Source organism: Balaenoptera acutorostrata, chromosome 4 (assembly GCF_949987535.1).
Source record: "Balaenoptera acutorostrata chromosome 4, mBalAcu1.1, whole genome shotgun sequence".
Lineage (NCBI taxonomy): Eukaryota > Metazoa > Chordata > Mammalia > Artiodactyla > Balaenopteridae > Balaenoptera > Balaenoptera acutorostrata.
In genome coordinates this window covers 114,165,399-114,175,044 of record NC_080067.1, presented here as the reverse complement: position 1 = coordinate 114,175,044, position 9,646 = coordinate 114,165,399, and positions in this window count along the sequence as shown.

Here is a 9,646-nt window from a genome sequence, read left to right as displayed (position 1 = left end):
TTAAATCGTAAGTTCCTAATGAAATGAAAAAGAAACAAAACAAAACTAATTGGTCACCTTTGGGAAATAATAGAGAGCCAATTCATTATTTCAAAAACTGGTAAATAAAGGAAATAAATATTTATCCTGGCTTTTATATATGAACTGAACCAAGGGGTAATTAATTACACAGTGGATGAGAGAAGCAGCTCTACAACAGACAACCAAATTCTGTTTCTAGTGATGAAAGGGCAGAGTGTCACCATGGTCATGCCGAAGTATTTGGGCCTGTGTCTGACCAAGCCTCTGGATCTATGTCACACTTTGCAGGGGATACAGAGACAGAGAAATGCTGAACAATGAAAATGCAATAAATGTGCAATTGGTAAAATTCATAGTGTGGAAAATTCTACATACCAAAAGCTTGGCTCAGACCTTCAACAGTCGCAGGGAAGGAAAATGATTACTGTAACAGTCAGGATAGTGGTTACATTTGGTAGGAGGGAAGGGGAGTTGATGGTAATGGGGCACATACAAGTGCATCTAGAGAGGCTGGCAAAGTTGTATTCTTTGAGTAATATGTTCCAATGGTGTCTACCTTATAATAATTATGTTATACATACTTTTGTGTGGTTGCGTGGTTTTCTATTAGTCTGTCATACATTATAGTAAAAAGGTATGGGAAAATTAGGTCACAGGAAGAAACAGAAGATACAAATAAATTGTTTTATTAATCATGAACATTATATAAAGAGCTATAAATATACACATTATGATTTTTCATAATATAGAAATTTGGGCATAATGATTTATATATTCTTAACAGTAATTTGAATTAACATATATATGAACATGAACACCAATTAAAGTAGTGTAAGAAGCATAAATTCAGAGTAGTGATTGAAAGTTCTAAGTCTGAAGTAAGGAAGTAATGTGGTGACACAGAAATTCACTTCAGTGAAATCGAAATCAATAAGCTAGTTTATAATTTTATTAAAAAAGTAAAAAATATTTATAATTAACTTTGTTAATCAAAATGAGGAGTGCTAATCATCAGAAACTGTCAGAAAAAAATATTACAATATTAGATGGGAGAGAAGTGAATATGTAAAAGAAAAACTACAGTAAAATTTAGAGTAATAAACTACTATAGTTTATTTAAGAAAAATAAAGTGTGCAAATAGTCAACAGTTCAGAATGTTAGTTAAGAACAGTATTTAACTAGAGGAAAATTAGTCAAAAAACAAATTGACAGTGTAAGTGAAACCACTGGCATAGTAAAACAGATGCAGAATCTGTAGCTTTTCTGGGTCCACCACCATCCTACACTCTGTAATATGCGATTGTGGTAATTAAACAAAGGTGTTCCTCATTGAGTTCCTGACATACTTGCTGTTGAATGACTAATTTGTTTTGGTTAGGTTTAGGAAGACAAAAGAGGAGGAAAGTATTCCCCTATTACAGCTTTTTTTTCTTTCCCATGAGTGTTGATAGATTTGAAAGGAGAGGCTCTTTACATACTCACAGTTTTAATTAAACATGTGAATCAAATGACCTTTCAGTGCCTTGACATGCAGCATTCTAAATGTTTATGTTGACATAAATATTACAAACAGAAGGAGAGCTAAAGAGGAGGAATCAATGTGATTTAACAAGATAAAGGCATTAGCTAAATAGAAAAAATAGAGAAAACAAACCCAAAGTAAATGTACTATAACTACATGAAAGATCTTAATATCATCAATATCATATAAATACAAATAATGGGCTGAAAGTCAGAGGTTTAATGAAGATATACTTTATCAGGTGTAGCTTAATCAGATGCTAAGAAATTAAGATGTTAAGAAACCATTGTAAAGCAATTATACTCCAATAAAGATGTTAAAAAAAAAGATGTTGGGCTTCCCTGGTGGCGCAGTGGTTGAGAATCCGCCTGCTAATGCAGGGGACACGGGTTCGAGCCCTGGTCTGGGAAGATCCCACATGCCGCGGAGCAACTGGGCCCGTGAGCCACAATTACTGAGCCTGCGTGTCTGGAGCCTCTGCCCCGCAACGGGAGGGGCCGCGATAGTGAGAGGCCCACGCACCGCGATAAAGAGTGGCCCCCGCTTGCCGCAACTAGAGAAAGCCCTCGCACAGAAACAAAGACCCAACACAGCCAAAAATAAATAAATTAAAATAAATAAATTTTAAAAAAAAGAAAAAATACTCTGCTCTTTAAAAAAAAAAAAAAAAAAGATGTTAAGAAGAGGACACCAAGAATGCCAAATACCTGAATTATTAAAATGACATAGATATGTACTATAAAGAACATCTCAATCATGATGACCTTTTACCTTTAGATAGAATAAAGTCAAGAAGGACAATGAAAGGAAAATATCCTAGTACAGCTGACCCTTGAATAACATGATTTAAACAGCATGGGTCCACTTATACACAAAATTTTTTCCAATAAATGCTACAGTACTACATGAACCATGATTGGTTGAACCTGAGGATGAGGAACTGTGGGTATGGAGGGCCAACTATAAAGTTATATGCAGTGTCAGTGTCCCTAACCCCCGTGTTGTTCACCGGCCAACTGTATATAATATAGTTCTTCCTCATTATATGGTAATGGATCTGAGAATCAGTGTAACCTTCTAAATAAAATCGGTTCTATCTTTATCCACATGACTTTGACACCTCAATCTATCAGTGATTTCACTTATTAGAAGTTTCGAATAGTACCTTCACTCCCTTAAGAGACCAAGACAGATGCAACAGGATCTAAGTTTCTGTAAAACATACCATTAAATGATTACATGTTATTTGACTCCTCATTGAAAACAATTCTCACTAAAACTAAAGACTCCCTATGTCAATATTAAAACCCCTCTATTTTTCTAATCTAATTTTGGACTCATAAAATTAAATTATACTTAAATATCCCATATTAATCACCTAGCAATGGCCATAAGGAAGAACAACACTAATTTAATATTATTATAATTAAATATAATTTATCCTTATACTTTAATGGTATAATATTGATAACATTGATTTTATAGTGCAATTTATAGTGCAATTGCTCTTTTTTAATCATCTCAACATCCTTGTAAAAATAGAACTGATTTCCTTATTTTACTAATAAGGAGACTGAAGCTTATGGAACTGTGCCAGATGAGCACAGATCCACTTCCTTCATGTTTCTGTTTCTCTCTAATTTTTGGTTTGTTTTTTTTTTTTTCTCAACTCACTTGAAATTATTTTCTAGAAAATGCTTTCCACTTCAATAATACAAATTTATGGCACATGCAAATTACTGTATATTTTTTTCTTTTCATTCATAACTATTTTAGAATGAATCTATTTTTTAAATTTAGAAATAATTGTATTCTAAATTGTTATTTTGTTCTCTCACCCAGTAAAGATGGCTCTAAAGTCAAAATGAGTATCAACCAGAGCTTGTTGATCTTGGTCTTCAAGGTTAGAACTGTGGCAATTGAAGAGTGGATTGTGAATAGTTAACTGATATCACCTTTCCATTATTTCTATAATTGTTCATGATTTACATTGTCTTCTGGAGACAATACTAAGGTGATGAAAACAAATCAGAACATAGTTTCAGGCTCATTAATATGTTTCCTCTTAACTCCCTGGAGTTTTAACTTCCTTCACTACATTTTAGGAAGGCCCAACTCCAAGAAGGGCATACTTAAGACACGATATTGAAGAAACTCAAAAGTTATTCTATTTATAATCTTGTGGATTAATTTTCTTTTAATATTTAAAATAAACACAACCCGGAAAATTGCTGAAAAACATGTATGGGATAAAGTTTGGCATAAATATAAAGATAAAACAATAGAAATAAATAAATACAGAAAAAAATCATTTGACTTAGGAATGAAGAATTAGGAGCCACTTAAAAGAAAGAAAAAAAAAGAGAGTGGGAATTTTCAGCGTCTTCTAATATTTGAAGACTTTCTTACGAGACAGACTAGCCAAATTAGGCATTGATTCCTGAGTACAGGTTCCAGATCAGTGTTTGAAAATTAAAGGGCTACATTTTGTTGACATGAATGAAAAGTGAAGGTTTTCTAAAGATAGAATGAGATAGCTTTCTAGGCTTGTTTTCTCATCTCTATAATAAGAAGTTTGATGACGTGATTCTAACATCCCTTAAGTTTCACTATTGCACAGTGTCATCTTTTAGATATTGACTGCCTCCACACGATGTACATCCAGTGACTTTATAGAAGCTATTCCTCTGGAATAGATATTTAGGGTGAGTATAACGTGAGATGACCCATCTCCACACATAGGCTTACCACTCTCCATCTGTGTGAGATTCTCTCCCTCTTTAATCCCTGATGAATGTTCTTAAAGACAAAATGAATTCAAAATAATATTATTGCCTTCCCTGATGCCCATGCTTCTCTTATGGAAATGTATCATTTTTTTTTTTATCATTTATTATGTTTGTTTAGGCATTTCCCTTATAGTTATGTTTCAGTTATGTTTTGTGTAATATGCTGAACTTTACTCTTGCAGATACTTACGTGTTATAGAGCCACTGCTGTAAGTTATTTTATTTACTTTTGTTGTTTTCCAAATCCTGTCAACTCCTGTCAACTCCTGGCTCAATTATTACCAATATCACAGCCTCAGACTTACCTAGTTGCTGATTTAATCTTTAATACATTTTCAGAATATCAGGATATCCTCAGACTCAACAGTCTAGGCAGGCTGATGTTAGTCTTGTTATAAACCTTGTTCCCCAAGAGCTATTTTCTGAGAACTTCCCACTGTCTACTTACGCCTTAACTAGGATCCTGCTTCAAAATAGAACAAATGGAAACTTTTTTATGTGTTTAATGCTACGGCCTAGAGCATCCTATTGCAAACTTTATCAAGATGAACCATTCTGGATCTCAAAGACAGCCTGGATCACGCCCAAATGTGTTACCCCCTTTAATTATTCTAATTGGAATTCCTTTTCACCCAACAGCCAGCCCTCTACCTAAGACTCTTTAGCAGCCCAGTCCTAATCAAAGGTATGGCATTCTACCTCCTCCTACACTCATTAAAACTCTATGAGTGGAAAGCCTGGTTTTTTGTGGAGGGTGAGAGAGGGAAGTCCTATCCTCACCGAAAAGGGCATTTAAGGCAACAGTACCAAGCCTCAAAACAATTTGTTCACTTTTTTTTCCACCTCTCCCCCCATATGCCTAGACAGGCTGAAACAGATGCTCATTAATTCTTAAAATTCCTTTAAAATATATAATACAGATTCTCAGATTCATGAGATTACAATACATGGTCGTTATATAATTTGAAATGTGAGAATTAATCAACAGATCAACAGCACTGTTTGTGAGGTAGGCCTGAAGATTTTAACCCAAAGCCCAAAAAGGAAACACTCCTCCAGTTGCCATTGGTTGTCATGATCTGAGCAAACAAATGGTATTGTTGCACAATGTGAATAGCCCATATTCTATGCCTTGTTTTGCTTTTAGCAGACTGTGAAAAGACCAACAGCTGTTAGTGAGCTAAGACAAGGAAAGGATTTACAGTAGGTGGTACCACCTTTGCTTTTCTTGTTCCACCCTTAAAAATCTGCCACTTTATTTTGAAGCTGAGTGGAGAACATGGCAGTGACTCAGTGTCAGGGGGAGTGAGTAGCCAACTGTGGCTCAGTTCTGATATGAAGAAGTAACATCATATTTACAAGTCACAGCAATGTGTGTTGATGAATATCTTTTCTTGCTTTTGCTTTATTTCAAGTATTTAGGGAAAAAACATTAATAAAAAGCAAAACTAAATTCAGCTGACTTAACTGTAAAAATTAAAGATTTACAATCCAGATATAATGCAAGATTCTGTATATATGCAATTAATGATCTTTCCTATATTATGCTTCATTTTAGCTTCTATACCTTAAAAACTAGAAAAAAGGCACTTGCCAAGTTACTACCTATTTGACTCTGGTAGCTATAGAATTTCAAATTTAAACAGTCACTTGGGAAACATATTTTCTATTTCCAAGTAATGCATTTTAAGGGATTATGGAAAACAGAGAATTAAGTCATTTGGGGACAGAAATAATTTTTAAATATGGTAGTTTGAGTTACTTACCACTTATATACGAAGTTTCCTTTAAATGTTAAATTTTAAAATGTTATATACAGAATAATTTAAGCCATATAATATAAAGCTTTTGACAAAAGCAAATGCACTGAGTGCCTCAATTCAATCAGGAAATCCCTACTTAACCATGAGGTGATATTTCTGTACCTTGCCATTCTAAACTAATCAGTGTTACAGAAATCCAATTGGAATTTATTTGTTCAATGAAGAAAGACAGCAGGTGATAGTCTCTCATTCTTTTTGCTACTTTTCATATTCCCCATAGTTGATATGGAAATTTGTTCAATACTAGGCCTGAGAGGGGCCTGAGCTCTAAGGATCTAGAAAAAAACATATCCTTCAGTAATTTTTATTTATTGTTGAAAACGGTAAATGGCAAGATAGGCAGGGAACTTCAAGACAAAGGAGACAAAGACAATGTGGTAGGGACTTTTGCATCCACTGGTACCAGAATCCATTAAGTATTTCTATTCATTTCTTTACATTATTTCAAACCTTGCTCCAATTTTGTTTTCTGAAGAAAATTTTCCTGAATAAACTGTCAATATGGTATGATCCAACCCCATCTATTTTAACAACTTTCTTGCCTTTTGAAGCAAGGAAGGAAAAAAATACCCTTGGACAAAAAAATATATAGTATAGTTTGAAAGCATTTTCCTTTGGACAAATTCATTTAGAAATTCAGCGAAGGAATGATGCTGGCTTTTTTACTGCTGTTTTGGAACAACACTTGGAGTTACCTGAATATATTAAGTGTAAGTTTCTTTCATAATATTAAAAATAGTCTTTATTTATAATCATGAGTCAACTATCAATTCATAGAATAGCTCAAATTTACTTCAGTCTGAGTTCCTGTGCTTTTTGTTATTCCCTATTAGTTGCTCTTTGCCACTTTTTCTATATATTAATGTGAATAAACAATATCATATCCAGAGCAGTCCCTATTACTCTGACACCATTCTTTTTTTTTTTTTTTTTTTTTTTAAAGGATTTTCTTATTTATTTATTTATTTATTTATTTATTTTTGGCTGTGTTGGGTCTTCGGTTCGTGCGAGGGCTTTCTCCAGTTGCGGCAAGCGGGGGCCACTCTTCATCGCGGTGCGGGGACCGCTCTTCATCGCGGTGCGCGGGCCTTTCTCTATCGCGGCCCCTCCCGTCGCGGGGCACAGGCTCCAGACGCGCAGGCTCAGCAATTGTGGCTCACGGGCCCAGCTGCTCCGTGGCATGTGGGATCTTCCCAGACCAGGGCTCGAACCCGTGTCCCCTGCATTAGCAGGCAGACTCTCAACCACTGCGCCACCAGGGAAGCCCCACCATTCTTTATTGATGGGGTATTTACTCATAATTTTGTGTTTTTCTTTCCAATCCAGTGAGACACATTTTTCCACATAGCACATGTTGGCAACAGCGCTATCCCACACACTGAAATCTTACACTATGATTACCACATTAGATGTTGGTACTGCTGCAATAAATTTGTCTAGATAGCTATAAAATCTCTTTTCCTTATCAGTATTTGTCATGTCCAGGGCATAGACACTGATGTTGGTGGCTGTGCTTAGATTCAGAGTGTGAGGTTTTGGGGGATTTTGTGACAAGTGACTGACTGTCACACTGACAGCTGAGACCCATCACCAGGAACAGGGAACATCTCCGTGAAGGCTGCATAGTCAGGAGCATTCACTGTAAGCCACCACTTATCAAGAATTACCCAATGTAAAGAATAGATTCCCTCAAGTAATTTGTTTTCAAAAAGAATGTCAGGCTTTCTTTTACTCCTCCACAATTACTTCTGCTGACTTGAAGAACATACAGAAGGTAGACTGATATATAGAGCAGTTGCCATCTGATAGCTCACCTCTGCGAAATGAGAAGGAAGCTGATACCAAGATGCAGACTCATGAAAGATACTCTGGTGAAAAATCAATGTGGAATAAAATAAAAGTGGATATATGAAGTCTCTAAATTCATTAAATAAAGTGGATAAATGAAGGACTTAAGAGGAAGCATTTACTAGATGGAATAAGTCCCAAAGGAAAAATATTTTGAAAAGACAGGTCACAAAACTTATGCTACAAAAGAGATGGAAGAGCACAAAGAACTTAGATGGGGTCCCTATTATACATTTGACAAGGCCACAAAAGAGAAATGTTCTGCTCAGAATCATAACAAAATTTATTTGAATATCTTGGGTTACATCTCAGTCCTCTTGGACTCTTGTCCAAGTTTCTCTTTTTCAGCAGACCAAGATACGTCAACTTTTAATAACTGATGACTGACAATCAAATCATATTTCAGACAGCGAAATTATATTAAAGTGCTTAGCCTGTCTAGAATGGGAAAAGGATAAGGCCATTAATTCTAAGATGAAACCACTTAGCATTCCAAGAATTTTTTTTTTTTTTTTATGATGCTGAATATACAGTTCACAAGAGTTATCCCAAGAACAGAGAAATCATACAATTTCATCTTGGAACAAGTAGGTAGATATGCTACTATATATATCTACTTACAACAAAACATGCCTACTTGATAACCTTTGTCCTCCTTTGCTTTTAGAAGTTTTCAGTTAGATATACTTGTATTAAGTACAAATTGTACTCAAGGTATATTTGAACATTATGAAAGTTTGCAAACATGGTCACAGTTGATACCACCTGCTCCTTGCATTAAGATATCAAATCTCTTTTCTGGAGAGAAAATCTTGAATCTGGGTTGGCTCTCTGACTTGCTGAATTCCTTAATTCAAAAACGCTCTGCCTAGATGTCCCTTCAAAGAAAGACTTACTGTCCAGGTGTGAAGTATACAGTTATTAGAGAGCTTAGAGAGCCATATCACTTAAAGTTGTTTTCTTTCCAGGTTGCCTAATTTCAGTGCCTGAGAAAGGTGAATAAGGGCTCAGTCACTGTGGTGCAATGCAGGACACTGACAGGCAAGTCTTACTCTAGAGCTTACCACGTTGCCTGAGACTGTTGAACCAGCATTTCGGATCAACTTCTTCCTCAGCCCTATCATGTTTCCTCTCTTTTCCTTGTACAGGTGTTAGTACATAATAAATAACTTATAACCCCAAATACCATCACAGTATCTGCTTCTGAAAAACACAACCTATGATATTTGTTTTGGCCAATAAAATCTGGCATTAGCGGCACTGTACCAGCTCTTATACTACACTTCAAAAACCTTCCAGATTTCTACTCTCTTTGGGAATCTTAGCAATGCACCACATAAACAAGTTCTGAATAGCTTGGTGTAAAATGAGAGGCCATGTGATGGCAGAAATGAACCATCCCAGCTGAGGCATTCCAAAACAACCAGTACCGAATAGCCCCAACAGTTGATTGTAGACACATGAATAAACACTTCCTAGGTTAGAAGAACAGCCCAGCTGAGCCCAACCCAAATTGTTAAATAGCAGAATCAGGAGCTAAGTAAATGGCTGTTTTTTAAAGCCATTAAATCCTTGGGATGATTCTTCACATTGCAAAATCTATCTGATTATACAAGCATACTTAATATTTCTAAAAATATAA